This window comes from Loxodonta africana, chromosome 5, assembly GCF_030014295.1.
Source record: "Loxodonta africana isolate mLoxAfr1 chromosome 5, mLoxAfr1.hap2, whole genome shotgun sequence".
NCBI lineage: Eukaryota > Metazoa > Chordata > Mammalia > Proboscidea > Elephantidae > Loxodonta > Loxodonta africana.
The window spans coordinates 76840897-76850473 of NC_087346.1; the positions used below are offsets into that span (position 1 = coordinate 76840897).

The 9577-nt window shown below is 40.6% G+C and overlaps 1 pseudogene; it reads left to right on the forward strand.

The window, feature by feature from the left end:
• Positions 1–268: 268 nt before the first annotated feature.
• LOC111751731 (U6 spliceosomal RNA) lies at positions 269–369 on the forward strand (annotated as a pseudogene).
• The last annotated feature ends 9208 nt before the right edge of the window (positions 370–9577 follow it).

Below are 9577 nucleotides of genomic sequence, written 5' to 3' on the forward strand. Positions count from 1 at the left end.
ACTCATTAACAACCTGTGTTATGTAGATGACACAACCTTAATTGCTGAAAGTGAAGAGGACTTGCTAATGAAGCACTTAGGAAGATCAAAGACCACAGCCTTCAGTATGGATTATGCTTCAACATAAAGAAAACACAATCCTCATAATTAGCCCGATAAGCAACAACATGGTAAATGGAGGAAAGATCGAAGTTGTCAAGGATTTCATTTTGCTTGGATCCACAATCAACAGCCATAGAAGCAGCAGTCAAGAAATCAAAAGATGGTGCTCACTTTGGTAGGAGATATACTAAAATTGCAACGATAGAGAGATTACCACAGCCCCTGCCCAAGGATGACATGCAAATTCATGAAGCGTTCCATATCTTTTTGAACTGAAAACTTTCACTTAAAGCACAATTAAAAAAAAAAAAAAGATATCAAAAGACACATTGTATTGGCAAACCTGCTGCGAAGGACCACTTTAAAGTGTTGAAAAGCAAAGATGTCACCTTGAAGACTGAGGTGCGCCTGACCCAAGCCATGATAATTTCAATCTCATCATACGCATGTTAAAGTTGGACAATGAATAAGGAAGACCAAAGAAGAATTGATGCCTTTGAATTGTTGTGTTGGGGAAGAATATTGAATATACCATAAACTGCCAAAAGAACGAACAAATCTGTCTTGGAAGAAGTACAGCCAGAATGCTTCTTAGAAACAAGGATGGTGAAACTGCGTCTTACATACTTTGGACATTTTGCCAGGAGGGATCAGTCCCTGGAGAAGGACATCATGTTTAGTAAAGTACAGTGTCAGTGGAAAAGAGGAAGACCCTCAATGTGGTGGATTGACACAGTGGGTGCAACAATGGGCTCAAGTACAACAACAATCATGAGGATGATGAAGGACCGGGCAGTGTTTCATTCTATTCTGCATAGGGTCGCTATGGGTCAGAACTGACTTGATGGTAGCTAACAACAACAACATTATTATCATCATTTTTACTTGCCAAGAGCAGATAAAGTGAGATGACTTTGGGTCATATCTAACTGAGAGTTCATTTGAAATGGGGATTAACAAAAAGCCCAAGTCCTACCCCCAGTATTTCTTACCACAAATAACCTTTACTCGCTCTTGTCCTCCACTTTGCTTTTTCAGCAGCCTTCCATGGATTGACTCTTACTGTTTCTTTTGGTTTTATATATACATATAACCAAAAAAAACCAAACCCAGTGCCAATGAGTCGATTCCAACTCATAGCGACCCTATAGGACAGAGTAGAACTGCCCACTAGAGTTTCCAAGGAGTGCCTGGTGGATTCGAACTGCCCACCCTTTGGTTAGCAGCCGTAGCACTTAACCACTACACCACCAGGATTCCTATATATATGTATGACTTTCTCAAGACTTCTCTCAGTTGAGGCTGTTTTTATCAATCCTCAAAGCATGAGGCCATTTTGTAATATCTACTAAAAAGATCTGGTGCTGACAGATTCCAAGATTTGGGGTGTAGCTATGCCTGTAAGGATTTGAAGTTTTAGGAAGATGGATGGAAATCCTGAAACTGTATTGCCTAGTAGCATTGATTAAATTATTTTAATCTCTTCAACTACAATTCAGTGAGCAAGTAGAATGAATGGGAGATGGCTGAGAAGATGTACAATACTCAACAAAGGAGAAATTACTGAGATTAAGTACTAAATGTTTTTTATTCTTTACTTCTGGATATAATACATGTTTTTTAAAAAGTAGTGTAAAAATAACTCCAGAGAAATGGAACATACTCTTAAATCCCAAACTATCGAAAAACTATCCAGTAGAGTAGAATGGTCTTGATCCAAAAAGGCATTTTAAAGCACTAATAATAAACAGATTCCAAGTGACCTAGTCAACCACAACTGTGGCCGTCATTCAGTTTCCATTCAAATATATTGTAGTTTGTAACTAAATTTAAATACTGTCCATGCTAGAGCCTTTTAAAATCCTTGTCTGATGATTTCACTGGAATAAAAACTCTACACTAATTTGGCTCTTCACAATAGATATGATCAGAAATTAATTCATGAAAATCTTTGGACTATTGTAATGTTAACTGAAAATTTCAGGTAAGCCCAGATTCACTCATTTATCCTAAAAATGTTTCTTGAAGAAAAAGACATTTATTGAGCACCCCTATGTGCCAGGAATTGAGCCACATACTTTCACATTCCTTGATTCCTCTAAACAACCACACAAAGTAGGACTTTTTATTCCCATCTCATAAGTGAGTAAAATAGAAGTTTAGAGAGTTTCAGTAATATAGGCAAAACCATAGGGTTGGTGAGTGGCAGAGCTAATATCTGAGCACAGTTGTTTTCTTTTTTTCTGTACCAATCACTATGTGTGGCATGGGGAGGCAGAGTGACTCCCAATCCTATGAAATTCTTCCATATCAAAGATAAGTAAGACAGTTTCTTCCCTCAAGGGATCTGTCTCACCTTCAACACAAGAACGTGGTCTGTATTTGTGGCAGTGAAATGCTTGCATATTTGTAAAATATAATCATAAAGTGCCTTCCCCTCACAGCATCCCTATCATACCCACCTACACTTTCCAAGTGCTGTCATACAATCCATACTGAAAATCATCATTAGGTGTTTTCCCCCATCATAGCCTCCAACCTGTTCTCCTTTATTACAACTATTATCTTGGGTCCATTTGTATTAACACTAACAAATATAATTTAGTTATTTTCCCCCACAGTGGAAATATACCTCATGGTTTCGCATGACCTCTGTTACAGATAATGTCAATGTTTCTCCTGAAATTCCTCTGACCACCTTAGGGGCATTCTGTTGAATCACCTTTCTTCGGAATGGGCACAAATACAGAGAATACCAGAAAGATGTTTACCTATGTTTTATTGACTATGGAAAAGGATTTGACTGTGTGGATTATAACAAATTACGGATAAAATTGTGAAGAATGGGAATTCCAGAACACTTAATTGTGCTCATGATGAACCTGTACATAGACCAAGAGGCAGTCATTGAAACAGAACAAGGGCATATTGTGTGGTTTAAAATCAGGAATGGTATGTGTTATTGTTATATCCTGTCACCATACTTATTCAATCTGTATGCTGAGCAAATAATTCAAGAATCTGGACTATATGAAGAAGAACATGACATCAGAATTGAAGGAAGACTCATTAACAACCTGCAATAACCAGATGACACAATCTTGCTTGCTGAAAGCAAAGAGGACTTACTGATAAAGATAAAAGACTACAACCTTAAGTATGGATTACACCTCCAAAGCCCTCACAAATGAATCAATAAGCAACATCATGATAAACAGAGAAAATATTGAAGTTGTCAAGGATTTCTTTTTACTTGGATTCATACTCAATGCCCATGGAAGCAGCAGTCAAGAAATCAGCTGATGTATTGCATTGGGCAAGTCTGCTGCAAGACTTCCTCTTTAGGAAAAGCAAAGAATTCTCTTTGAAGACTAAGGTGCTCCTGACCCAAGCCATGGTATTTTCAATTGCTTCATATCCATGTGAAAGCTGGACAGTGAATAAGGAAGACTGAAGAAGAATTGACGCCTTTGAATTATGATGTTGGCAAACAATATTGAATACACCATGGACTACCAGAAGAATGAACAAGTCTGTTTTGGAAGAAGTACAGCCAGAATGCCCCTTGGAAATGAAGATGGTGAGACTTCGTCTCCCATACTTGGGATGTGTTATCAGGAAGGACCAGTCCCTGGAGAAGAACATAATGCCTGGTAAGGTAGAGGGTTAGCAAAAAAGAGGAAGACCCTCGAAAAGATGGATTGACACAGTGGCTGCAACAATGGGCTAAAACATAGCAATAATTGTGAGGCTGGCACAGGACTGGGCAGTGTTTCGTTCTGTTGTCTATAGGGTCGCTATGAGTTGGTACCAACTTGATGGTACCTAACAACAACAACAACACCCCAGGGGCAGTGCTTGTATGGGCTAGTGGTTTCTGGAGTCTCTTGCCTAGAGTGTTCTCTAGCTGCAGGAGCTTCCTCAGCCCACACAGAGCAGGAAGAAAGTGCCAAAGTGTCAAAACCTCAAGAGTGACCGCTTGGCCAATGAATAATAGAAATTAGTGGATAAATACTCTGGCTCGTCATTCCTTAATGGGACAATTCATATTCCACATAGTTTCTGAGAGGGTCCCCAGGAAGACTGAGCCCCAATTTGCCACAGCAGTAACACTCTCATCACTGTACTCTTTATTGGCTTTCCTTTCTTTCCTGTTTGTTACAGGTTGGGATCCCTAGGAAGGAGACTTTCTGAAGGAGATTAGTGTTCAGGAGATTTATTGGAGAGGAAGTGCTCTCAGGATTAATCTCAGCAAGGTGAAGTTTGAGAGAGAAGTTGAACAGCTTGTATTCACAAAAAATAAAAAATCAGCTCACTTCATGGGAAGATCGGAAGCTGGGGTGGATCTTTCCAATTTTCTGATTTGGGACAAAGGCACCTGGCTTTAATATCCCTGCATTAACAAGTTATTGTCAGATTCAGACTGCCTCCAGGAAGGGGGAGTGATCTTGTGAGGTGGGTTTCTTTAGCTAAGGACGATTTCTGGAGAGAGATTATAGCTAAGGGGTGTTTCCTGTCAGTATTCCCAGCAACTTGAGGAATAAGCCCTTTGTTCCTAGAGGAGATCTGCGAAATATAGCAAAGAATACACTACAGTCTACCTCTTAATCCACTCTGATTCACTTCTTCATCTAAGTTTTGGAGTAGCTCCTCTAGTCTAGTTCTGGTGGGCCTCTATTCCTTACAAGAGGAAAGTTAGTAGGAATAACTGCAGTTTCTGTTGCTGTAGTTAATCTCAAGGCCATGACTAATACACATTCTCTCCCTCCCTTACATTCTTTACTATTGTGGATTCCTCTCACTCTCGGCTAGCACTCGCAATGATTTTAGGGTTTACCTCACTCTTAGGGGCTCTGAGCCTGGTCATCATTCCCTCCTCAAGTCGTGGCTGATGCCACAAAATCTCTAAGAAGGTCATTGGGAGTTATGGTAAATAGCACACCATCTACTTCTATCTCTTGGTTTCTGGAGCCATGTATGTTACCTGTTGGGGACATGGTGCCAGTGATCATTAATTTAGAGTATATATACTGAATCCTTGAAAAATGTATCCATTTCTCACAGTCTATTATCTCTGAGTTGGCACCTCAATTGTGCCTTCAAAAGATTTTCCATCACTTTATTGGACTGGCAGCTTCTGGGTAGTGTGGTATGTGATAGCACAATTAGACCAAGTGTTCACTACCATACCTCCTTTTCATTATGGTGGGTCCCTTGGTTTGGTGCAATGTTATGTGGATCAAACACTCTGTAAACCTTTGTGAATGTTGCTGGCTAAGGTCACGTAAGCCGGAAAGGCAAACTCCCACTATAAACATATGTTGATTCTAGTCAAAATCAGGGTGGAAGGGGCCAAGTGTAGTAAACTTAAAACTATGTGGCTAGTTGGTATTCTCAAGAGATGATTTATCAGGAATTTAACATTTGGTTTCTATTGCTGGCAGAATGATCATTTGATAGCAGCAGTAGCTAGATCAGTATTGGTGAGTGGAAGGTCATACTGTTGGTCCCATATGTAGCCTTCATTCCTACTACCATAGCCACTCTATTCATATACTCATTATGCCAGCACTGGGGTGGCCTATCACAGAAACTCAATGATGTCATCCAGCTAAATTATTCTATTTTCTTGGTTGTTTAGTGCTTCTTTTGTAGTAGATACTCTTTGATGGGGGTTAACACAAGATATAGAGATCTTCATTTCTTCCTCTTCCTGTAGACCCATCCACAAGTCTCTAACACAGACTTCCATGTTTCTATTCTTTCAATCTTTCTCCTTCCAGGAAAAAACAGTTTAGCCCTTCGTCACTGCCCATGAGCCCATATATATTCAATTTATACAGTCATGTGCCACATAATGTCCGTTCAGGTAACGTCCAATTGCATATACATCTGTCTTCTTAGCTATTTAGTCAATACAGATACACTAAAATATCCTATATAGCTTTGCTGTATATAATATGGCGTTCGCACAACATCCAAAGCACATAATATCCTGTTTCACAGAATGTATCGTAAACATTAAGTGACATATAACTGTATGTATATTCTAACTTTGGGCCACTTTTCTTTCTCACAAAATTCCTGGTCAGGTGTATCATCCTGAGCTCTGCCCATTGGGACACTGGGAGGCTTTCCCCCCACTTCTGTCATTCAAAGCCACCTGTAGTGCAGCTACCATAAATTTTTGGCATATTGAGTTGACACATCTTTGCACCAACTTCAGCTTTTCTCTTCTCCACAGGTAAGAGCCAATGGTGAGGTGCTCGTGCAATAGTGGTAAATGACCTGGGATTCTGGGACATCCGATTGTGCGGCCTCCTCATTCTGTCCATCTCTACTCATGCCTGATCTTGGATGTATCACTTTCATCTTACAGCAGATTGCTGTTTGGCCTGTTTGACTTTAAAACTTGAGTCTGACAGAAACTAATTAATGAGGGCAGATCTGGTCACACAATAACTTCTTGTTCCATTGCCACCAAGGCCCAATAGCATTCTAGAAACTATTTTTCAAAAGGTGTATAATTTTCCACTGCAGATGGCATGAACTTGATCCTGGACCCTAAAAATCTACATTGTGATTTCCTGTTAAGGCTTGTCACAAACTACACAGTGTCTTTTCCCACCACAGATACTTCTATTACCATAGACCTGCTGGGTCATATGGATAAGAAGTAGAGGCACTTGCATTGCAGCCTGGGCCTGCTGCTAAGCATATCCGTGCTCATCTGACATCATTTCACACCACCCAGTATATTATCTACAACAGTATTCCCAAGTGTGGAATATATTTCTTCCAGAACCCTTAGAGGCCCACTAGACATCTTCATGGTGGGAAGTGCCTGATGTGTCAGGAGATGAGCTGAGAGAGCTGAGTTGAGCTGCCAGTTGTTGGAGTAGCTGATTATGACAACAACCAAAATGAAAGTAACAGTAACTCTTTAATCACTAACTGCAACAGTATATGCAAGAGGGTAATTCAGAGAAAGCACTAACTTCCCCCTGTTCCATTTTTTCCCATGGAACCATGCTTGTTGAGGGTCACGTGAATCAGTACAGGTGTGGGGGCTTGTCTCACTACTGAGGGAGCCCCCCAAAAAAGACTCCTGCAGTTTCATGAACCTGAGGGGTGGGTAGGGAGATGGAGATAAGCTTGGAGCAGAAAAGTACTCAGTATTAAGTCAAAGTGGGCAAAAAGTGCCCTAAAAGTTCCCCCTCCCACCTACCAAGAAGGTTTCTTCAGAGGCACATGAGGAAGGCTTCTGTCAAAGGTCCCAATAAAGATGGTTCCAGTAGGTGTACAGAATGAAACATGAGATGACTTTCCAGTAGAAAAAAAGGCACTAAAACTACCTAATAGGGAATTCAAATCTCTAATATTCAGAGCTATCCAAAAGTTGAAGCAAAAAACAAACAAAAATGAGGAAAAAATAGAAAAATTCATGGAAAATACAGACAGAGAAATGGAATAATTCAGGAAAATAATACAGGAACAAAATGTCAAAATAAATTCACAACTAGAAATCATACAAAACTAACAATTAGAAATCCAAAAGATAAACCAGATTTCAGAAATGGACAGCGTCATAGAAGGTCTGAGTAACAAGTTTGAAACAATGACAGGATCAGTGAAATTGAAGACAAACACTTGGTTGCCATTTCATTTGAGGAAAAATCAGAAAAAAGAATGAAGTAAAATGAAGAAACCCTGAGAATGATGTGGGATACAATCAAACGTAAAAAATTGTATATGATTGGAGTTACAGAATGGGGGGAGAAAACAGAAAACACAAAGAGGATCATTGAAGAGCTGCTGACAGGAAACTTCCCTAATATAATGAAAGATGAAAAGTTGACCATCCAAGAAACTCAACGAACACCATATAGGCTAACCCCAAAAGAAAATCACCAAGGCACACCATAATCACACTTGCTAAAACCAAAGACAAAGAAAGAATCCTTAGAGCAGCTTGAGAAAACCAAAAAGTCACATACAGAGGTGAAACAAAAAGACTAAGTTCTGATCACTCAGCAGAAACCAGGTAGGCAAGAAGGCAATGGGATGACATATATAAAATCTTGAAAGAAAAAAAATTACCAACCAAGAATGATATATCCTGCAAAACTCCAGTACAAATGTGATTGTGAAATTAGGACATTTCCAGATAAACAGAAATTAAGGGAATGTGTAAAAACCAAATCAAACTTACAAGAACCAAGAACATCAGACCACAGCCTAAATCTAGAATGCAAGATGGTACCAGCCAGATACCAACCTAAGAAATGAACTCCCGAGGACTATTCAAAACCAAAAGATTTACAGCAGGGAACAAGTGAGGTTAATCTGCAAATGACAACAGTGTCAGAACAATAAAAGAGGGGATAAACTGTGTAGGTATAGAACTTTCTACTGCAGAGGAAGGCAAGGCAATACTAAGCATTAATAGACTGGTTCAAACCTAGTAAGATAAGGGTAAATTTCAAGGTAACCACAAAGTTAACAAATCTACTCATCGAAATAAAGAAGAAAAACATAACGCCTCAGTAAAAACTAAATCTAGAAAAACAAACAAACAAAATCCACAAATAAAAGGAATTCAGCACAGGAGAGTAAGAGGAACAAAGAAAATGCACCACAAAAAAAAAAAGGAGGCGGAGCCAAGATGGCAGAATAGACAGAAGCTTCTGGCGAGCCCTCCTTGTAAAAAAGACCCGAAAAAACAAGTGAAACGAGTATATTTGTGACAAGGTGGGAGCCCTGAGCAGCAAAGGCAAGCTTAGACAATGAACTGAGGGGCAGGGAGAGGAAGACACCGTTCAGAAGTGGAGAGGAGTTACCAGACCTGAATCACGGGGAACCCTCAGGCACCATTCCCAGAGCGGTGGCGGCAACAGTGGTAGGGGCGGCAGGCTGGTACTAGTGTTTGGCTGCAGTTTCCTCATGGAGAAGCAGCCAACCACACAGCCTACTCACACCTCCGGAACCTGAGAATGGTGCTCCTGGCAAAAGCTAAGTACTTGTGTATAATTTACCACGCCCTCCCACCCCCAAGCCGGCTTCAGGGGCATAATCCCTGGGCCTGAGATAGACACTGGTGAGCACCTACAGCCCTCCTCTCAGCCTTGGGAAAGGAAAAAATTTGCAAATGGGGGGGAAAGATAATTTGCTAGCTCCATCAACTGGGGGAGCTCAGGACAGAAGCAGCTCCTGTCCAGGCATAAACTGTCCATGGACCTTGAGCACCTTTCCCTTCCACATGGACCTGTGTGGGCCTATTTTGGGAGAATAGGCCCTTGTTGGCAAACTCCAACCATTTCAGTGGTGCGGTGGAGAGGTGGGTGTTTGATGTTTGACATTGCTTTGCCTATTAAACAAGGTCCTCAAGTACCCACATCAGGGACCTAAGGACTGGTAGCTCCACACAGATCACCCAGCCACCTGCAAGAGGGGCCCAAAGATAACTGGTACCTCC